The sequence below is a fragment of the Dreissena polymorpha genome, chromosome 11, assembly GCF_020536995.1.
Source record: "Dreissena polymorpha isolate Duluth1 chromosome 11, UMN_Dpol_1.0, whole genome shotgun sequence".
In the NCBI taxonomy this organism is placed as follows: domain Eukaryota; kingdom Metazoa; phylum Mollusca; class Bivalvia; order Myida; family Dreissenidae; genus Dreissena; species Dreissena polymorpha.
Window position 1 is genome coordinate 41,140,200 of NC_068365.1, and position 10,633 is coordinate 41,150,832.

Consider the following 10,633-nt stretch of genomic DNA (forward strand, 5'->3'; position numbering starts at 1 on the left):
CACTTTCAGAAAATGTTTTTTGAATGAATTAACCAACAGCGCTTTTATAAGAAGGCAAACCCGTGAAATTTCAAATATCGAACAGTATTGTGATTCATAGGTCGGCATAACTGAATAACATGCTCAGAACTCATAATGTACTAGCACGTCAAGTACGCATTGAAAATACTTGTTTCAAATCTTGACACAGGCTCGATTTCTTTAATCACATATCAAAATCAAAACAACTTGCGTTTTTTCTCAAATACGTCTTTTATGCAACCGGACATTTAACAATAATACAACGTTCAAATGGTAACGTAGAAACATGGCAATGTCTTTCCGTAATGACAACCATAAACAAGTGGTATTGGTGATGCGTCCAATATATTGAAAACGAAATGCTTAGTATTCTCTTGCAGCTGTCTTCTGTAGACATGTAAATATTACATCAATTCAATAAGTTAGTATTACGTCATTGTTGACTGAATCTGTTTGTAATAAATAATTGCCTGTGTTAATTGATATTTTGATAAGCCATACTTATTGGTGAAGAAACACAAAAATGGTGTACAGAGATTATAGATGTATGTTTTGTCATATTTACAATATTTAAATATGTATAATAAGCCTGATTAAATTATTATTTCATAACAATTATAAAATATACTGAAGACACAATACATACAATAAATTAAAATTGTTTTTGCAAATTAAAATTGTAAAATATGAAGGTTTTTGTGTAGTTATTGTCTCTACTTTTTCGTTTAAACAATTGATATCACCTTTATGTGTATGAGTTTCTTTATTATGATTCGTTCAAGTGAGCAAAAAGGTTCTGAATACAGAACACCATCTCTTAAACAGTAGCGTCAGTGGTTTTATATATCCGAGTCACTCTATACAATCTGAAATGACCAAACCAAGAGCTATGAGAAAATTGCTACGGGGTCCTCCACGTCGCCTGTGTACATATGCATTGTTAAAGCGCTATTATAAACTTTAGTAATACTGCATCATGTGAAACAACTTAAGCGTCAGTGTTATTGTAGGTGACATTATTTTTGTTGGTAAAGCATTTTATTTACGGATTATTATATACGTGTTAAATGAATTTGTCATTGTTTTCCATTTGTTGACATCAAATCCAAGCATGTTTAATGCTAGATATAAACTTTAAAAAAATACATGTTCTCTTAATTTATAATAAGTGCACGCTTAGCTTATTTTGTGTACATATGTACATATGTATTTGTTTAATTATTATTGTCTTACTACAGGTATGTACATAGTGTGCGCTATAATAGTTGATCAGTTAAAATATGCTATTATAACGTGACAAGTAACAAGAAAATACAATATATCGTAATTGATCATTGCCAATAAGAAGTTATTTTACAATTACGTAGTTCCCATTCAAATTGTATAACATGGTAACAGTTCATCATGGATTGAAGCTTATTTTATGTTTTGCATGTAAATAAAGTTTCAGCAAATTGAAATTGTAAAATAAACCATGCTGCTATACCAGCCGAAAGTTTATCTGGCGTGGCTGTTTATATTTAGTAAATATCAGCTGTTGTTTATATTGTACATAACTCATTTAGTTTTAATATTGTATGTGTAAATAGTATTTCGATTTTTATGACAAATACGTAATTTATTGCTTAATACCCGATGTCGATGTTTTTAATGTGCAATTGACTTAGAAAAGTCATCGGACGAGTTTGCTTTATTTGTAGTAAGCTTATGCTACATTGATAGAAATTAACCATGCGAATCGTTTCGTATTTTAGAATTCAAATACATGTGCATGCGTTTTTGTGAGTATTATAAACTTTTTGTATAAATTAGTAATCTTAATATGTAATATCTTTTTCAAGTATGTGCTTGTATATATCATTAACCCATATATAACTGCAACTTTTACATTGTGAAATAAAATCTGTATTCAAATGTCTAAGTGTACAATAATACATTCGTTTGCTGTCGTATGTTACCGTTGAAATACTAATCTGTATTTAACTTTTCAATATCGTTGGTGTAGTGTATTGCTGGAAGTTAGGTCGCATGTACAAACAATAATACACTAATGCACGAGATTGTTCTGACTATTAATGAATGCATACACATTTCACGTTCTTTTGTACAGATAAAAGTGTGGTCAATAATAGAAGTCATCAATTCGCAAAAAGCAAAAGATATCTTACACATATATATTTTAGTAATTTAAATGTGTTGTTAAACCACACCATAGCGTATATTGTATGTAAGTGTGTTGACTAGGGAAAGAAAGACAGGAACAGATGTGGTCTACAAAGATAACATGCATCTAATAGTAGTTTATTTCTCCGTCTTCAGTAAGTTTAGGTTTATGAGGGTTGTTTATAGAAAACACAGTGAATTCAAAAGGTGTACACATACGTTTGTCCACATATAAACCTGTATGTTCAAATGTTAGTTTAGCCCCTGACGGATGTTCGTGTTGAAATCTCGTTTATATTTTAATATACACTTGTATGTGCGCTATGTTCAACTGTTTCAGTATTGTATTGTTATGATGTGTTACTATGTAATGTTTGTCATTTGGGCTATATATATATATATATATATATATATATATATATATATATATATATATATATATATATATATATATATATATATATATATATATATATATATATATATATATATATATATATATATTGCGTACCATGTGTATCGTTAGAATTTTATAACATCGCGATTTTAGAGTCAATGTGCCTACAAAGTAATACCATATTATTAAAGCGCTGTTTTATAGAAGTATTTACTACCTTAAAAGGCAAATTTTATGTATTAATGTAGAAATATCTACCAACTATGTCTTGCGTACACAATATTTATGTGCATATGAATAAAATTTGTGAATGCATGTTCCAGATAAAAAGAATGATGATTTTTACTTTGAAATATCTGAGAGTCCTGCCGAATTGGTTAGTATATTTTCTAAAACTAAGATTTATGGTGCAGAACACCATACCACTAATGCCTCAGTCACAAATAATCCGGTCGCCGGCCGATGTGTCCGATCTCCAGGCATCGGGAAGACTGGACACGTCGGAGCCGTCCGCCGTCCGATGAGTGACAAAGTTTAAAACCTCAGTCACAAATAGACACCGATCACCGTCCGATCAGCGGCCGACGTTTTTTTCCGCTCATCGGGCTGGCGCCGGCAGATGATCGCACGCACATTGGGTCATTTTGTAGCATCGGGCGGCGTCCGGATTATTTTTTTATATCACAGTTTGTTTTACCCGACATGGGGCCCAGGAAGGTATCAAGTTGAGATCGAAAAAAGATCGGACGATTAACGAACGGTTATCGCCCGGCGTGCGCCCGGCATCGGATTTATTGTACGTGTATCATAACGAGCATCGTCCGGCGTCCGTCGGGAATCGTGCGGAGGCCCTCTGGCAATCAGACGGTCGCCGGCCGATGTATATGCCCCTGGGAAATACCTTTACTTTTGCCGATACACGTTCAATGAATGCGATGTCGGGCGATCGCCGGGCGATACCCGTGCGTTGATCGTCCGATCTTGTTTCGATCTCAACTCGATTCCTTCCCGACCCGAAGTCGGGTAAAATTTTAAGTAAGACTTAAAATTAATCCGGACGCTGCCCGATGCTACAAATTGGCCCGGTTTCCGTGCGATCATCGGCCGGTCGCCAGCCCGATGAGCGGAAAAATACGTCGGCCGCTTATCGGACGGTGATCGGAGTCTATTTGTGACTGAGGTATAAGATATATGCGTAGCAAGAAAGACATTTTCAAAATGTCGTATTAGCGTTTCAATACCTTAACACACACATACATTTGTTGAATTGGTTCAATATTAAGTACATAATGTCTTGGTTTATCCTTGTTTAAATTTTATACTAACATTTAAAAATACTTTGTGTAGTTGTTAAGTTTTGTACTGTTTTATTTTCATTTAACTTTCTTTGAACAAAACAGTCTAATTGTCATGTGCATCTGTTCATCATTATTTGTTAAAAAACAAAAGAACACTTTATAGTTATTTTAATCCATCATTATTGCTGTTGTTTATCAGTTTTATTTTAGGCTTGTATTAGTTTATTTATGACTCAATGCTTTGTCAGGGTAATGCCGTAAGTTGAATCTTTGACATGCGCTCATGATGTTTTGCATGGTATAGTTGAAATTTTATATGATGTTTTACTATGGAATACTTATCAATGAATACAATAATTCTATAAACGAAATATAAATGTGTCATTTGTCAGTCGACCCTGTTCTTATCCTTCAGATCACAACGTTGTCGTAAATCCTCCAACAGAATTGTTAAGGCGCATTTCCTAATCGTTTTACACCGATGTAAACAATTCATATATTGCTAGCCTTTTTTGTTCCACTTTTTTGGACCGGTTCAACTATAGACAAATTTATAATGTGCTCATGTATTTATTGCTATGATAGTAATAACATTAATCCATAGAATAGTATATGACCAAAATAAACTACAAGTTTCCCAATAATATGTTTTTATCTCGAGAAACATATACTCAAATATTACAATTCAAAAATTCCTGTTTCGAGATACTACCTAATACATTCGACGGGTCGCACAGGAAGTTTATATAACCACATACGCAGCGTTTAAGACGCGTTCAAGATTCTATCGTGTTTAGTGGTCAATATAAAATTTAATGTATCAGTTTTTATATTGGGATATTGATTTATTCAGTGGTAATAATCCGTTAAAAGTTTCCCTTGCTATAAATACAGTTATTAGCATGAATTTATTTGTTTCTTTCACCAAACACTTTGTGGTTTAATCGAGTTGCCATGTCTCGTATAACAGACAAATACAAATGGACTGTGCTCTGTGAAAAGGTGGTTTAATGCATGTGCGTAAAGTGTCGTCCGAGATTAGCCTGTGCAGTCCGCACAGGCTTATCATGGGCGACACTTTAAGCCTAAAATAGATTTTTGCTAAGAACGAAAAATATCATAAAAGCGGAAAGTGTCGTCCCTGATTAGCCTGTGCGGAATGCACAGGCCAATCTGGGACGACACTTTACGCACATTCATTAAACCCCTTTTTCACAGAGCGCGGTCCAAATAAATAAGAGTTAATACGTGTTTACCATCAGATACTTAGTCGTTAAGAAAAGGAATACGGTCTCTAGTATTCGATTCACATCGCTTCAATAAAGTGAATACGTATATATCACATGATGCTCAGTGGTTAATACGAGCAAATTAGTACCGTTTATGGCTTGTATTATAAGAATTAAACAATTTGAAATGTGTACTTTATTGAAAGTTAGAGTTGCTATATATAATTGTTCTGTTGATTACCACACTGCAATAATAATTGGCGCTAATTGAGCACGCGTCCGCACGCCTAAATTACGTACTTGAAGTATGCGCAAATACAATTGTACGAATCATTTACGCACAATTTTCGATCTGACCATGATTATTAGTTTAGTTTATTTAAGTCTCATCAGCATAATATACAATCACAACATACAATAAAACATAAGCATAACAAGATAAGTATAATATTGATGCAAAGCATCAAAGGGCGTCGGGAATTTCAGTGTAAAAGGCACTCAATGAAGTTACATGGAACGATTTTTTTCTACTGTAAATATTAATATATTGGCCGGATATTTTAAACAAAATGGAAAAAGATACTTGTATAACCATTATCTATGATTTTGTGTTATAACCTCCAAATAACCATTATCTATGATGTTGTGTTATAACCCCCAAATAACCATTATCTATGATTTGTGTTGTAACCCCCGAATATTTCATAGTTCATTTTAATTACATTGGTTTCCTTTTTTACTGGCATCCGTGTGCAGTTTTCATTAACGGAACAGAACTGTGTAGGTTTTAAAAAATCTGCTTCATCTTGTAAGCGTAATTTCATATTTTTCTCAACTTCAAGGGGAGATGATTCTGAACTTATTCTTACGTTGCTCATTAACGATAGGGGTTGAGTACTCATTGATATGAAAACACTGTAAAAGTTTTAATGTGTTTACGAACCCCCCCCCCCCCCACCCTCTTACACAAATATTTCATGGGCATAAAAAAAAATGGTTACAATAAAACAGCATATTTATTTAAACTAAAATGTCTACATCAAAACAAAAAGTTAACATAGAACACAAATAAAATAATTTTATTCTACTGGGGCTCGAACCTTGGGCCTCTCACATGTGAAGCGAGCGTGTAACCACTACACTACGGAACCGCTTGAAACAAAACACCTTATAACTAAGATATTAATAAGTGACTGTAGTGTAACGGTTATCAATTAAGCAATAAACCGTGTAATCAATGTCGTCTTGTAAAATTGAAGAAAATACGCGTTAACCAAAACTCGAACAGCAAAAGTCGGCGCTATTGTTAGAAAAACCACAAAATAAAGATATTTTGATTATGTTTTGTTTTTATACAAAAACCAGATGGTTACACCGGTTCGCGTATTTTCCCAGTCTCTGTGATCTTTTATTATTGCCCAGTCCCTGTGATCAGTTATTAATTAAAATAATTAGCTATGCATTATTAGCAATAAATGTTGTAGTAAATGTAATAGGCACAAATGCGGTACTTATTTACACTAATTTACACACAAAAAAATCACCACTGTGCAAGATATTCTGACAACAAAAATATATACATTGATCCGTAAAATAACTTCTCCTCCCATAAGCGAAAAAAAGACGTATAACATACGAGTCGCCGCACTTCAGTGCGACGCCAATAATAAAATGCTGCCATTCAAAGGAATCGAGTTATAAGATACTAGAATATTATATGAACATAAGAATCATCATACACTTATAGTGAAATGAAAGGGAGCTAACCCATGAATTCAAATTACAGAAACTGTAACAAGAGCTACAAAGTTACCTCTCTTCCAAATACCATAAAGTTATATAATCTCCAATAAAGTCTGGAAATCAGTTAAAGGGATCTTTTCACGCTTTGGTAAATTGACAAAATTGAAAAAAGTTGTTTCAGATTCGTAAGTTTTCGTTTTAGTTATGATATTTGTGAGGAAACAATAATACTGAACATTAACCATGCTCTATTATAGCCATTATATGCATCTTTTGACGATTTTAAAACCTAAAAATTATAAAGCGTTGCAACGCGAAACGATTGAATAATTTGGAGAGTTCTGTTTTTGTCGTTAAATTTTGTGAAACTACGAAGATTGCTTATATAAGGTATAAAATACGTCATGAATATGTACTCGGCGGAATAGCTCAGTAGGCTAGAGCGTTTTTACTTCAGGACTCTAGCAGGACTCCAGGGGTCACTGGTTCGAAACCTGCTCTGGGCAATGTTCTTTTCCTTTTTTTATTTTTTTTCTTGATTTTTTACTGGAGCTTTTATGATCCAATGTTTCCATTTATCAATATAAAGCATTTAATGAATAAGTTAAAAAAATGACAAAATCTGTGAAAAGGCCCCTTTAAACAGCTTTGTACAATCCTATAGTTATGAGACTAAGTCACATACAGCACAGACAATACAGTTAAAGACTCTACTACATAATAAAAGTTTGATTGACCACTCTGACCTCTCCTAAAACGTGCCATAAGAAATTAACCATAAAATACTGAAAGCGAAAATAAAGCACTATTGAGCATAGTAAAAAAAGTCTTACAAAATCATATATCGCCTATGGTCAGACCATCTACGAACTGGTCAGTGGTGACACTCAAACACAGGGATAAAACAATAATTATCAAATTAAAAAGGTAATGTTAAGTCATTTATACAATAAAATTCTTAAGTATTAAAACAGTTTTAATTCTAGGTCGCAAATGACAAACACACCATTTTATTAATACTATTTGAATGATGGTTCAGTACATATGTATAATAGATAGTATAACAAAAAAATCTAAACAGGGAATTGGTGGATAGAAACAAGACTTTAAATTTAAGAGTGATTGAGTCAACTTGAAAGGTGTGTACTCATCTCCCACCTAGAACATTAATGTACATTAAAGCACGCTAAAAGAAATACTAAGGTATGAGTTACCATTTATACAGAATATTATAGCGAAGTTGAAGAATAATTGTAACAGGTTTTTGCTGTAAGTTTAACAATATGATTGTTGGAGAGAATATATATAAGCTTATCCTCATCACCTAGATTCACAAATTCTGACATAAGACTACTACCATGTTAAATTAGATTCTTCAACAATCGAAAAATCTTTAAAAGTCTCGTCTGCATTAATTATAACATAAAAGCATTCTTTCATCCAAAAGTGCCCCTTTAAAAACGAAAAATACCAGCTCGATGTTTTACTACTTGTTATTTCCTTAGGTATGCAAAGACAAGATCACATGGACGTTCATTCAGGCAAATATTGGCAAATTGCAACACATTTGAAAGCAACCAATGTGCATTATTTTAGATCATGATAATTTTGTCCTCACGTCTTTACCTCAAAACTTCTTAATCTAAATCTAAATGGCCGCTCCGTAGATTGAGTAGAGCACAGCTGAAAAAATCACAATATTCCAGCGGTCATTCACCAAACATAGAACACGTTTCAGAACATATACGGTTCTAATGCTATACATGTTGGAATTGTTTACCCTTAGCAAGTTTACACATGTAAATGACTGCACGTGTACTTACTTTAAGAAATTAGAAGTTTGACTTATCGGAACGACACTTTTTAAGGGTGTCCGGTTAGCGCAGTGGTCGGTACATGGGCGTTTTGCCCAGGCGACCCGGGTTCAAACCACGCTTCCGCCTGTTCGTCACTATACCGGGCAGATGGGATTTCTTCCGAGTACTTTGCCTTCCCACACAGCACAAGTACACACCAAAATTGGAAGCCAGGAAATTGCAGCAATAATTCAAACCTTTCCAGACTTTCGTAAATCTGGTTAGATAATCAGGTGGGAATGCTGGAACACACTCCGGATCATCTCATAATGCAGCCTTAGGCGCGTAATTAAGGACCTTATAAACAAAACATACCAGGCCCGTACCCAGGCCCTGGGCCCCGAGGCATCCCCAAGCTGGCTGTAGAGTTAAGAATTTAAATAATAGGCCTACTGTAAATTGTTCTCTCATGAAATGGCCCACAGTACACTTTCCAAATATACAAAAGAGCAGATGTGCTTAATGAATCAGATTAACAAGAGGATCAGCGCTCGCCAGTGGAGATAAGCCCTTAGGCAAGTTTTCTTATCACATTGAACACGCATCCCCGATCAGCCAATTACCCCTGGTGATCCTATATGCTTCATGTATCGATCGATGGTTAATGTAACACATCTTCTGATTGGCAAAGAAAAAATAAGCTGCGAATTGAAGTAACTGATACAGGAGGTGGAAGGTCTGAACATTGCTGACGTTAATAATTTGTGAAAAACAAATCATCTTGGAAGCAATTAGAGAGGTTATATTGATAATTGGCATGAATTGAACCAGTGAGTTACTTTGTCTAAGTCAAAGGCCAGTTACTTCGCCAAAAAAAACAAGGGACCGGAACGACACGCGTACTTCACCTGTAAGTCATGTAGGTACACTCATACACCAAATGTCATGTCATTGTTCTAAAGAATTATCAAAATAAGTTGGAAACATTAAACTGCTATATGCCACCCTACAGGGGGCATCAAAATAAGCCCACTATCTGCAAGAGCTGCGTAAAAAAAACTCCAGAAAACGTTCATTATAGAGAAAATGTTAAGGCCAAGGCCCATAACTACGCCAAAAATCAATGGACCGGAACGAATTTCACACTTCGCCTGTAGGCCATATAGGTAGACTCATATACCAAAATAAATCAGCTCAAGGTGTTAAAGTGCTGCGTAAAAATCCCTCCAGAAAACGGTTATTATAGAGAACATTTCTAAGTCCTATCTAATTCGGAGTTGTAGACGATTGTGATGGTTTATCTGTGTTGATAATGGTGAAAGTACAAATTTGTAGTAGATGAGGAACATTTTATTAGGAATTTAAATTAACACTGTTGAGGAGGTTTGAATTCAAATCTGATTTACGTGCAAAATCCCATACATTTATATCACAAAATACGCTTTTTAAGCATAAAAATTCACGTTGAAAAGTGCCGAATTCAACAAATTTAACATTTGAGAGGCAGGACCTCTTCAACGCCCTCTCCGGTTGCTCCCTCCCCCTCCCGGTCCAAAATTCCTGCATATGGGCCTTTTTTGTTAAAATAAAAAAGGTTTATTGAATAAATAGTGGGATATATAGAATAATAGATTAGTGTTGATACTAGATCAGGTTTATCATGCTCGGAAAGGCTTGCGCTTATGTTTTGTAAGCCTCGCATGATAAACCTGATCTATAATCAACACTAACCTATTATTCTCTATGAAGAATATTGCAACTATGTGGTGGTTTAGTGTAGGTCGCGGTGGTGTAGTGGATGAGGTGTCCGCCTAGCGAACGGGAGTTCGTGGGTACGCTCCCTACTCTGGGAGCGTTCTCATTATCTCCTCCATAGACACCAAGAAGTGGTTCTTCCCAGGAAACGGACTCGACAGTGTCCATTCCTGCCTTCCTGTAATAGTCAGCGACTGTAGGAAGTACGAAGTAGAACTAGGATCTCTGCAC

General features: G+C 34.8%; 2 protein-coding genes across 2 annotated transcripts in view; both read left to right on the top strand.

Moving 5' to 3' along the window:
• LOC127850569 (plexin-A1-like) overlaps nucleotides 1–10,633 on the top strand; it is a 314,190-nt gene that overhangs the window by 132,234 nt on the left and 171,323 nt on the right. The window lies entirely within an intron of this gene.
• LOC127849785 (uncharacterized) overlaps nucleotides 1–10,633 on the top strand; it is a 100,550-nt gene that overhangs the window by 74,290 nt on the left and 15,627 nt on the right. The gene's annotated exons all lie outside the window — the stretch shown is intronic.